Source organism: Cygnus olor, chromosome 17 (assembly GCF_009769625.2).
Source record: "Cygnus olor isolate bCygOlo1 chromosome 17, bCygOlo1.pri.v2, whole genome shotgun sequence".
NCBI lineage: Eukaryota > Metazoa > Chordata > Aves > Anseriformes > Anatidae > Cygnus > Cygnus olor.
Window position 1 is genome coordinate 11,119,540 of NC_049185.1, and position 12,356 is coordinate 11,131,895.

Genomic DNA, 12,356 nt, shown 5'->3' on the forward strand with positions numbered 1-12,356 from the left:
AAAAGACCTTATAATTTTAGGCAGCTGGCATGCTTGCTAATAAGTCCATTTCTATGGAAATGAGTTCATAACTATTACTTTTGCCTGCTCCTGATTATTCTTGATGAGCCTTTTCAAATTTAGAAAAGCGCTTCATGATTCTCTCAATTTGGTAATTACTAACTCCCTTTGATGAATCCAGCCCAGTGTTTCAGACATGAGACATTCATTAGACATTTTTTCTTCTGGTGAGAGGAGAAAAAGAAAGCATGGGCTTGGATTTATTTCCTCTCATGAGCTCCAGCAAGTAGACCTTCTTCCTCCTATTGCAATTTATAATCCTGTTGTGTACTTTCACAACACTGCCTCTGTGGTGCTTCAGGAACCCGAGATTTTTGCAGAATTTCTTGTTGTCAAGACTCAGATATGCTTAATGCGTACAAACCAGGTCCCCAGCAGCCTTTTCAAGCCTTATAACATATACAATCATCATTCTGTACACAGCAGACTTAGCGGGCACGGTTGTCAACCTGACCTCACACACAACATTTTAGCACAGAATACAAGAATGCAAAGCCAGCCAAAGTAAAGCCTAACTGCAGCTCCAAACAGAATGCAAACAAGAGTAACCAGGACAGGGAAATGTTGTTAAGCCCCAGAACTGGAACCTGTGCTAGATGTGCAGGCAGGTGCTGTACGTGACGCAGAGCCCAACAGCCTTGCCCAGCTCGCCAGGTTGAACCTGAAGCATTTACTTCTGGAGTGCCTTAAAGCCATAAAGGAACACGTGCTCCACCAGAGGCAGAGCCTCTTCAGTTAAAACACCAAGATTCAACCATTGTTGGAGGCTAACCTACTGTGTTACCTTGCTAAATCTATTCTGATTGATTTTTTTCCTGGATCTGCCTGTACATGCAAAAAAGTAAGAAAAATATGGTTTTTGGAATCTGAATCTAAAAAAAAGCCGTGTCAGATTTTGTTTCTCTACAGTTATTACCTTATTAAGAATCAATACTGCATAGGTTCATCTTATAAAATTACAGATAAATGTGAGTGTCCACAGTAGTGCTAATGTTAGAGGTTTTACTAAGCACTAAAAAGTCACCCAGCATTGAAATATTAACAAATTAAATTTATTCCTATTTTTTGTCAAAGTGAAACATGGAATTATTGAATTAACTAATGGAATGATATACACTGATTGATGTTATGATGGCAGTGACAGTCTAAATAGTTAGTAGTTACTTAAATAAACAAATGCCTATTATTAGCTATTAAGAAAGATTTACACTGCTAACCAAACTGAAGAGCCTGCCCTACATCATTTCAGAGAGAACAAAATACGCAGAAAGCCATGAATGAAGGAGGACGGCAGAGGCCACTCGCAGTGCAATCAGCTGGGTGTGCCCCGGCACATGGAGGGTTTGCGGGCTCCCGCTGCAGCCTCATCGACAATTGAGTTGATAAAGTCAGAACCTTCTGCAGTTGGCTATTACAGGAAATCATGAGTTTCATTCATTCATAAAATAACATTTTCAGTAAATGGCAAAACTGTTATGAGGCACACAGCAGTGTAAACAAAACTCCTAAAAAAAGCGAAGCAGACACTAGGTAATTGGAGATAAAATGTCTGGTATCACATTGCTTGCGAATCTTCTCAAGGTTAATAATGGTCAATTCTTACTCTCCTCTGACAAATTGCCACCAAATTCAATGAGAACAGGATTATATAAGCAAGGTACATTAGTTTATAAAATATTTCAGTAATCCAGGTCTCACTCCTTTGATCTCAAGAGGATTAATTTCATAAGCATGGTTTACTGAAGAGCAAACAGTTCCAACAGGAAGGTTTTCAACAACTGATAGGAAATGCTCAAGACCCTAATTTCCTGCCAAAGTCCAAACGAAGCAGCAGACGTCCAGGACCTCTTGGGGAAAAGATCCAGATTAAAGGTCCTGACCTTCTTCCCCCTAAAGGAAATTAAACATCCCAGCAGTCTGAGATGAAGGAAATGAGACTTAATACCTGCTAACAGAGCCGCATCCACCTCTCCGAATTGCAAAGATTTGCATACTGGCAACCCGGTGTACTTTGAGTACTGAGTGCTGCTTTCCTAAATGTGGGCATCAGCTAAGAGGAACTGGCAGCAGATACTGCCTTTAAATCCAGGATATTTTCTAGCAGCTACGACATCCTTAAGTACAACATCTATTTGAGAACAACTTACGAAGCGAACATACATCTTCGTGTTCCGTATGAAGTTTGACTTGGTGATGGACAATGGATGTTAAGACCTACCAACCTAAGCCCTTCTCTCCCAGCACATCCATTTTCATTATGCTGTAAGGACACACAGATGGATACAAGCAGCCTACTCACGCCACCCCCCAGGGCCAGTTTGCTGACGAAGAGCCTCTCCTGAGCAGTGCTGGAGGTGAGCCTGGCTGGAGCCCAGTGCACACAGGTAGAGGCAGCCCTGTCAGGTGTTGCAGCATAGACGAACGTCCCTGGAAACCAGGGAAAACTCCACGTGTGTCCTGAGAATTTCTGCAAGCTTCTGCATCAGCAGGGATATGTTCAGATGACAGTGGTGCTACCGCTCACTGCATGGCCCCCAGAGGTGTTTGTTCTGCTGAGGGAACCCGCACAGTTGGGGGTGCGAGGCAGGGACAAATGCTAGAAAAAAGCCCTGGTCACTCTTCCTTCTTCCTCAGCTCCACACCCCAGAACAGAAGTGCAAGGCAGAAATCCCAAACACTGAACAAAGACTGGCTGGATGGCAGGTTGCCAGTACATTTGCAGGGATGGAAGAAGTTTGTTTGGTTTCTTCCTGTGATGCATCTCAAATTCACAGTTAAGAATGTGCTCTACTTTCTAGCAGAGAACTTTGATCTGTTGTCTAGTTTACTGCTCCCCAACCACAGGCTTTTTCAAAACATGTCTTGGTGCCTAATCTCGGTTTTCTTTCACTGCCGTAGGAACTCACACTTCACAGATGCATGGGCTGTGTACGTGGCTAAATAGAATAAACCCAAGCTGTTAAATCTGTTAAGAATGCATGTATTGACAGCAATTTTTAATAATCTAGGAAAAGACATAAAAAGAAGAAGAAATTTTTCTATGAAACACACCACAAGACCAGGTATTATTCATGTTATTTTTGCTTAGCCAACATCTTCCCGCAACTGAAAACAATAAATCTAGATAATGAGCAAACCTTTTAAGCTCTTCAGCTTCTTCCACTGCCAATTCACAACTGTGCTGCTCACTAACAACTTGCAATAACTTCCACTTTATTTGATTTTATCAACATCATCATGACAACCCTGGAGACAACTGAGACAATTGCTTCAATTATTTTTATTTGCTTCTACCCTTGTGACAGCGTACAGAAATTCTTCTGGTAAAAGAGTCCTTAGATACTATTTTAGCTAGCCTTTAACAAAATAGGACTTTTAGAACCAAATTCAGTATGGATGTAATTGGTGCTGTCCATTGGTAACTACGCTGGGCATTGGGACTCCATTTGTTCCTTTGTCATGACTCTCCCCTTTTGAAACAGCATGTAAGCTTCTGGGGTTTAAAAATGCACTTTGATTGCACCGAATATTTTTTCTGACTACTATTTAGAACCTCTTTATTGCTGTGCTGTGTATTTCTTAAAATAAAGCTTCTCTGCCAGGAGAAAGCATCTTGCTGGGGAATATAACAAACACATCCAATAAGAAACAGGGGCCAGGGTTTAGCTGATGTTGGATGCAAATATAGAGGGAGCTATTTTTGTATAAAATAACAAATGATTTTTTGATGAAAGATTTATGCTGAATCCTAACCAGTTAATAAATACCACAGCCCAAATGGTGCTTAGAATTTTTCTTGAACTATTCAGAAATCCTTACATATTTACATACCATGTGATACCATAATCACACGGTGTATTTTCACACTGCTGTGCAAGCAGCCGAAATACACCATAAAGCAATGATGGATTTTTAAACAACCAGTGACTAAAAAATTCAGTGATATAAGAACTTCTTTGCAATGCATAGCTTCCATACAAAGAACATCTCCCTTCAGAGACTCTCAAAAGACCTTTAAATGAACGAGAATACAACTTCAGGAGACACTTACTTTCACCATTGCCTGCGCTGCAGCTGAATAACCCAAGACATGTATCTTCAGCCAGCTGCACATTAACATCTGTGCAGCAAACATTTTGGTTCACCTCAAATTAAACAGAATGAATGGGCCGGGTCACCCAGAGAATTGATGGTGGAGCCAGTGATTGACCCCAAAAGTTACTTGCTGGAAATCCACCGCAATGCATGGGACTGACTCAGCCTGCCTATAATGCCGCCGCATAACAGCCAAAGAAACGTGTTTCCTGCAGGTAATTAAGCAGAAGAAAAGGCAAATCTCTCACATAGCTCCCCCTCCCCCCCTATTCCTACCCTAGGTTATTGGTTACCAGCTCAGCATAGCTGAAGATGCTTCTTCAGTCTTGTTCTTCTCCAGCCAACTACAACATGGAAGACATGAAACAGTTTAATTTCTCTGTACATTCTTCCAAATTTGTTGTGGGTACCAGGAAGAGTGAGTCTGTGTGACAGCTCCTGAGCTCATGTAGTTATGCAAGGCTCTTGGATGTTACATTTACAAACACATGCACAGGTTCCCCATTTTCCTAAGAGAGAAGAGCTTGGATAAGTGACCTGAGTGAACCCTAACAACTAAAACCACACCTCCAACAAAAACTTTCCTTGGCATTTTAAAAAGCTTACAATTTTATTTGCCTGGCATTAGCAGTAATTGATCAGACTCATTTGTATACAGCAATGCACCAGTAAAGAAAAATGCCAATTAGACCTAGGAAAAAGTTACTAGCAACTCAGTTGCTGTTTTTGATTTCAGAATTACAGCTGAGGCTGACAGCTGGATCTCCTTGGGGAGAAAAAATCAACCAGAGGGATCTAAAGATGCAAACTCCTCAGGCACTGCATTTATGAATGAAAGGGAAGGGGAGACAGGATGCACTGTGGCACTAACAGACCTTATTCACTCAAGGATGCACGAAAACAGTGACAAATGGTGCTCTACTCCTGAGGATTTTAAAAGCCTAATGCGACACCTTGAACTTAATCCTCTGCTTAATGGGCAGAGGGTGTAAACGAGTAAGTAACAGAATGCCAAGCATGTAGCAAGGACAACGGAAAATTAAAAAAACAGGGGTTTGTTCTGAAGTGTTCCAAGAGTGCACAGAACTCATGAATCTCCTGTAGAAGCTACTACAATACCACCTGCACAAAATAAAGAACGAATCAAAATAGGAATACGAGCAAGAATTATTTTATTCCTCCTACATTCTGTTCAGATTTAAACAAGATTAAGCAGCTAATGAATTAGACCTAGCTATCTTTGAACCTAATGTGCTCTCAGATGGAGAGATAATGTGCAGGGTATCCCGTGGTTTATTCACGCTCTCTGCTAAGAAATAAACAGCCATGACAACATCCTCAGAGAAGTTAAGGCAGGGATGAGTGTGGTCCATTAGCACAAACAGGACCTCCTCTCCCCCCACTTCCCTCAGAGGCCCGGTGTGCATAAGATTGTTTTATTTATATTCTGATAATTATGTGAAAAAAGAGTGAAGCCTTTCCTCTCAGTATTGATACCCACTGACAGACAGTAAAAATGTGGAACTGGCATACGAACATCAGTTTCCCATGTTTTAATTAATAAACGACATGAATGCATCCAGCTGAGCAAACAGAGGGTGGAGCAGGGTCTGCATTCAGTGTAAGAACAGAAAAGAGCCATCTACAATAACTGTGCGCCTCCTCCCTTTGTTCGTTGAGATCAGCTTACAGTCCTGATGTTCACAACAAAACTACAAGCAAGACAGAGAAACAGTACACCACTCCATTAAAGCCTATTTTTATCCTAGAAATGAATCCAAATTTCTCTAAAAGTGCCAAGATCACTCCAAACGACAAAAAGCAGAGGGGCGAATTTAACATTCTCTCCCTTTTAGAATCATTCCACAATTACTTCTAATGGCATGCAAGTAAGGTTAACACAATGGGTCGCCACAAAACGTCTCTAGGTCACCTTCTCCAAGAGTAATCATTACTTTGTCACACTTGCAAGACAATGATTTCCCAACATGCGATGAATTCAAACGCAGTGACAGCTAATGGCATGCACTGGGGAGCTGCTGGGATATTGCTCAGAGCTAAGGTCATACCATGAATAAATGAGTCTGGCTGTGAGTGAGTAATAGTGAGGTTAATTCATTTAGGCTCTGAAAAGGAATAATTAGAAATGGAAAGGGGAGAAGCGGTGGTCCCATCCTGCCTTCCCCACTCCCCTGTTTATACCATAAAACGCCCCCCGGGACTTCGTTTCAAGGAATTTCCGCAGCAGCGAAGGCTGTAACAACCTGCAGATGGAGCGGGGCTGAGCTGCTCAGCGGTGTGAGGCAGAGCAGACTGTGGTGCCGTGGGGAGAGCTCCGCCACGGGTACCGCACGGAGGACGGCGCACATTTTTCAAACCAGGGAGTCTGAGCCAGGCATGACCTGAACAGAACAGTGACAAAAACAATGCCGGGGTGGACATGCGTGATGTTACGCTGATTCCCCTATTACCCACTGAAATAAACACCCAGTTTGGGGATGGTTTTGCTTTTTCATTTTCCCTGCTACAATTAAAGATGTTACCTAAGCAAAAATACCAGCTGTCGTAAAGAACAAAGACTCAGATAAAAGGATTTCTGGTAGAAAGCAGGTTCCTGCATGCACTGCAAATCATGCTACACTATAGAAAATATCACAAGTCCTAGCACGCAGGGTTAATGCAAAGCAAAATTTACAAAATCATCGTTCTTCTATTCCTCTCTTTTCTGAATCTTTTCAGGATTTCATAATCTCACCCTCCTCCTGCCCCCCCTCCCAACTCCCTTCCTCCCTGCACAAGAATATGCACAGCCCTGGGAAACTGTTTAGCTGAAATCCTTAGATTTGGTTGAGTCCTGGCATTCTCTGAGACAGCTGTATTTACGCCCATTGCTGGTGGGTAGTCATGCTGGAAGCAATTAGCTTTCACGCTTTTTCAATATCCCCTTTCAAGAACTTTGAGATCCCTCACTGCTGTTGATTTAGACGTAGAGAAGCACTGCAACATACAGAAATAAATAGAGCTCACCCGTATGCTGAGTTCCTTTAGCCTAATTCAAATGCAGCAACTTCAGCTCCCCACCATGTAATCCATCCCTCCACAAACAAATTCCCAGCCCATCAGTGAAAATGCTCAGAGGCCTTGAACACCAACACCACAACCCTTAATGACAGCAGCTTCCCGCACTGCTGTGCCCACAAAGGGTTCGACCAGCCAGCAGCCATCTCGTGTGGACCGACAGGTTGCATTTGAGCATCTCCATGGATTTAACAACACTTTCAAGTGTGTCCTTTATGTTTACTAAGAGAAAGTCTGTCATTACTGGTCTACTTAAAAGAAAAAAAAAAGAAAAAGAAATGGAAAGAAAAACATGGTATGATAAGACAGTAGCTAAACGTATACTGATTGCAGTAATTGCATCCATTCCTCTGTTGGAAAGTCTTGTATTGTATTTCTAATATGTGCTGATAAGTGCATTCACAACATGATTAACAGCCTCCAGACAAGAATGGCTATTATGTTTAACAGACTGATTAGCAAGTGACAGAGCTGCAAACTGTACTCCTAGCAAATTGGCTGCTTTTAAATTACAGCAGCTTCTTTATGGTTCCATTTTTAAAATGCAATGGTTTGTTACACATGTGCAATGTAATTCCTATCAGACAATAAGTATAGAGGATACTGAGATTTTAACTTTTAATCTTCAGATCTCAATTAAAGCATTGCTCATTTTCTTTTTAATTACAGTGAAATCTGCACTATACACGGCGCTCATTATGCAACCTCCTGTCTTAAATGTTTCTCACAAACTAGCCCCAAAAACAGGGACAGCAATTCTAGTTCACATCTTTAGAAGTCCTGCATTACTTTAGCTACAGTTTTTGCTGGTCCTGTAAGCAGTCAAGACAGGATTTAATGGTATTTTTCCCAGCGTTTGATTAATTCCCTCTTCTTGCCGGTATGGGCATTTTCCCCCTGGACTTTCACAGGAGCCCCAGTGACCCTTGGAGCACAGCAAAGGGAAGAAGTGTAGGGCCTGTGCCACTGACAGCCCTGCTCACCTCCTGGAACAGAAATCAAAGCAGAGGTCTCAAACTGCCTTCAGTTCCGACTTGCCACTGCAGAAAGCTCGCCCCTGCTATAACCAGGACTGCTTATACCTCAAGTGAAATGAGCTCCTAATTAATTCCGTGTATTTCATAACAAGTAGGAATTAGGCACATAGTTCCTCGCAGTGCTTCTGAAAATCCTGCCATCAAATGTGTGATTCTGTTTTTGTTGATTGCTCTTATTTTTTATCACTGTAACATATGAGAGCACCAGTCTTGGATTTGGGCCCTCCGTGCATTTCTTACAAACACAACTATAAAGACGGTCCTGACCCTACAGAGCTTGCAGTCCACAAGACAGAGAGAGAAAAGAGATACAACAATCTGCACCGATTTAAATTCATACAGATAGCCCAAACCCTTTAAGCATGAATTTATCTAGAGACTTTCAAGCTCAATGACATCATGTACTTCAAACCAGTTTATTTATAACATAAAGCTTAGTATAACTTGTAAGGAGATAGAATAAATCAATTTGCTCTATCACAGAACTTCATCAGATACAATACAGATGGCTCTGCTACCATGGTTAAAAATAACCCACACATTTTGAAATCAGCTCAAGGCATTTATCAAATTAGGAAACCGGTGGAGGAGGATGTTGTCTAGCTTGTATACAGTAATGGGAATAGCCACCCAGCAATTTGGTGCTTTTATTAATTTAATCTTGTGTGTTCATCATTTTATTCTAGACGATCAACTGAACTGGGAGAATTCCGTTTCCCAAACCATTTATCTTTACTAAATAGCAGGACAGAACAAGTTGAGGTTGTTTACTGAATGTAGAAAAGAGGAGGGAAGAATCATCCAAAGGGCAACCTGATTGTAGAACAGAACATAAAATACTTCAGTAACAAAACCACTGTAAAGCAAGCCTGGCGTCCTGGCTGAGCAGTCCAACACTTCATGCTGGATGAAAAAGGAAGATGGGAATTGATAGATCCCAAGTGGTAAGCCCCACAGTAAATTAATTGTCAGGGAAATTGCACCATGGAAGTGGCCTTGTAGATGTATCCTCCTGCATGGTCCTCAGCCAGTCTGCTTGTGCTTCCCAGCTAATCTGGACCAGACAGGGAGACAGAGTGTAACAGCCCTGCAAATAATATTGTTTGAAGAATGAAATTCATTTGTTTCTCTGCTTTCATTGCTCTTGTTGTCAAATTCCACCCACAGAAGGAAATCAGCTGTTGGTGTTTGCTGAGAATTTATTCACTAAAGGATTTACAGCAAGGTTTTTGAAGGATCTCTGTCCGTCTCTTCTGCTAGAAAGAAAATCCTGATGTCCAGGAGTCTCTGGAGAGAGAGGACATAAAGCCAACATGAACAGCATATACCCAAAGAGGAAGGGCCATTTGCTATGCTGGAAGGAAATTCCAGTTCCTGTTAACTCTGCAAAGTGAGGAGGCAGAGTTCATGCTGTGACCATTTTAAAAAACAAACAAGCAGACAAACTAAAAAAAAAAAAAAAGGAATTATAAACTCCTGGGTCAGCCAGAGCTTTGACATCCACTGCTATGATTCTTCATCGTAATAAGGTACCTATAGAAGACCAAAAGCCTTTGTAATTCAAATAAAGCCAAATATCATCACAATAAAACCTTAAACAAACCTTATTAATAAACCTTTAATTAATAAACAGGGAAAACTCAAAGCAACTAGATCAAAGGGAAGAGAACTAAGGCGGCTCATACCCAGCTCTTCCCTCAGATCAGGTGTCAGTGCAGACTCCGCACCTGGTCCCAGCTAACCCACGCTTCCTGAGCTGCAGCAAGCCCTGGCCCGCCCCAGGCGGTCTCCAGGCAGATGCCTCCATAGAATCAGACTCACAGCATGGTTTGTGTTGGAAGGGACCTTAAAGACCACCCAGTTCCAAACCCCTGCCATGGGCAGGGACACCTCCCACTAGATCATGCTGCTCCAAACCCCATCCAACCTGGCTTTGATACTTCCATCTCGAGCTGGCTGCTCCCCAGTGCATCCCCACGCCTGCCACCAGTGACCCGCTCCCTGGCACAGCCCCTCTGCGTGGCCGCATCCCTGCTCGTTTTGAGCCCCATCTACTGGATTGTAACTACAGCCTCCCAGTTGAGTGTCCAGGTCCTTGCACAATCTCTTGTGGTCAGAACACCTACCAAAGTACGATGTGCTAGTTATTTGACCAAGAATTATCCAGATTACTCCCTAGAAACGTTTAATGCACAGGGCACAACCACCTAGAAGCTGGACTCAAGCCAGTGTGAGCTTAACAGCTGCTTTCAGTGGGCAGAAGATGAAGAACTATTTTCATTTAAATCTAATCCTTTTTCCTGAAGAGAATCATAAATTTTAAAAGATCAACATATAATAACTTCTGGCTGGAATATCAAGTTCAAAGTTTACTAATGCCTATACCAGATAAATTTAGAAAAAAAAAAAAAGATACCATTAGAATTCATTAGATACACACTTAAGACTTATCACTTATTAAGATATATATTAGCTGCTTCTACTACTTCAGTTTATCAGCTGCACCATGCCCATATTTTGTTTTCAAAAGGATTACAACAGCACATCTAATTATATGAATGCTTCTGCAGGTTATAATTGAAAATGAGATCAGTTGATAAACTGCTTTGATAAGGATTCAAACACGTACTGGGAGCAGAACGTGACATCTATCCCTTCTGGTCTTGCTCCTTTGCAGTGGCCTTAGAAATGAACAGAAATTGCTTCTGTTCTGCTCTTGCTCATTTGAAGTTCACCCCTGTCCCCCCAGATACCCACTGCTCCTCACAGCATCCCTCTCCATGCTGCCTCCCCAGCCACACGCCTCCTTTCCCTTGTTGTTGCCATTTGGCAGTCCTCTGATGCCAAGCCCATGTTCCCTGTCCCTGCTCTGCCACCTCTTTGCTGCTCTGGGAGCACCAGGGCCCCTCGGGCTTTGGCCCCTTTCCCTCCCCCCCCCCAGCCTCATTTATCATCACATTACCAAACTGCAGCTTTCACTGACCATCATCCAGAGGATCCCAACTGCAGAAAAAGCAACACCAAGAAGCACGAACAGCTGCATAAGCTAACCAGGCTGAATGATCAAGTGTTCCTCAGTATTGTATCAGAATTCAGGGTAGTCTCTATCAGCTCACTTTCTAACAGTGATTTCAGACACAGCATCAAACAAATGCTGCGTCGGCTGCCATACCTTGACCACGAATACAGCGTGAATTATTATTAACACTGATGCAATCAACATGGACAATAAAACATACCAAATTTTATGTTTCTCTTCCTGCTTTACGATGCTGCTCACAGCACCCAAAACTTATACCATGGATCAAATTTAGCTTTTGACTTAGACTGGGTCTGAAGAGCAGTAGCTTTGTTTTATTTACTTATTTATTTATTTAAATAAGTCCATTTTCAAAAAATACTTCTGAAAGACACGAAAAACCTTGAGGGCATTTTCCTCTGTTCATAAGCAGAATATGGAAACTGTGTTATGAGAGAAAAGTAACCTCTACCACATTTCCCACAAAGTGGTATTAAACAGCATTCTTAGGTTTCCAAGTTGTATTTGTCTTTAAATTGCTTTTAACACCAGAACATCAGGTTAATTAGTTTTATACAGTTTGACTGGAGGCATTGAAAGAGACATTATACACCTCTGCTTGTTTTAAAGAATAAAATAATTCCGTATATATATATTTTAGGGGGTGAAGCAATGACATTGTCTGCATAGGACTGCAGAACAATCAAGTCTGGCAGTCCTGATATACTGAAACATCGGAGGAGAGGGGAAGAATTTATAAAAAGAATGATTTAAGAAAGCAGGGGAAAATTCTTTTAAAGTAAAGAATCAGAAGAAAAAGAGAGTCTGGGACTTAAAAACAAACAAACAACAAAAAAAAAACTAATACTTTCCAACACCTTTTTTTTTTTTTTTTTTTTTTTTTTTAACCAAACCCTTCTCCTTCAGAGCCCCAGCCCCTCAAACTAGTTTTCACCACGGCACACACAAACAGAGCAGAATGTGGGAGGAAGGTGTCGATTATCACTATTAAACTTCTGTGTTTCATTTTCAGCTGAGCAAATGCAAAAGAAAAAGAAAATCCTTTA

At 41.7% G+C, this 12,356-nt stretch overlaps 1 protein-coding gene across 11 annotated transcripts in view; it reads right to left on the minus strand.

Moving 5' to 3' along the window:
• Window positions 1-12,356, minus strand: part of LOC121079623 (transmembrane protein 132B-like) — a 252,359-nt gene that overhangs the window by 77,725 nt on the left and 162,278 nt on the right. The window lies entirely within an intron of this gene.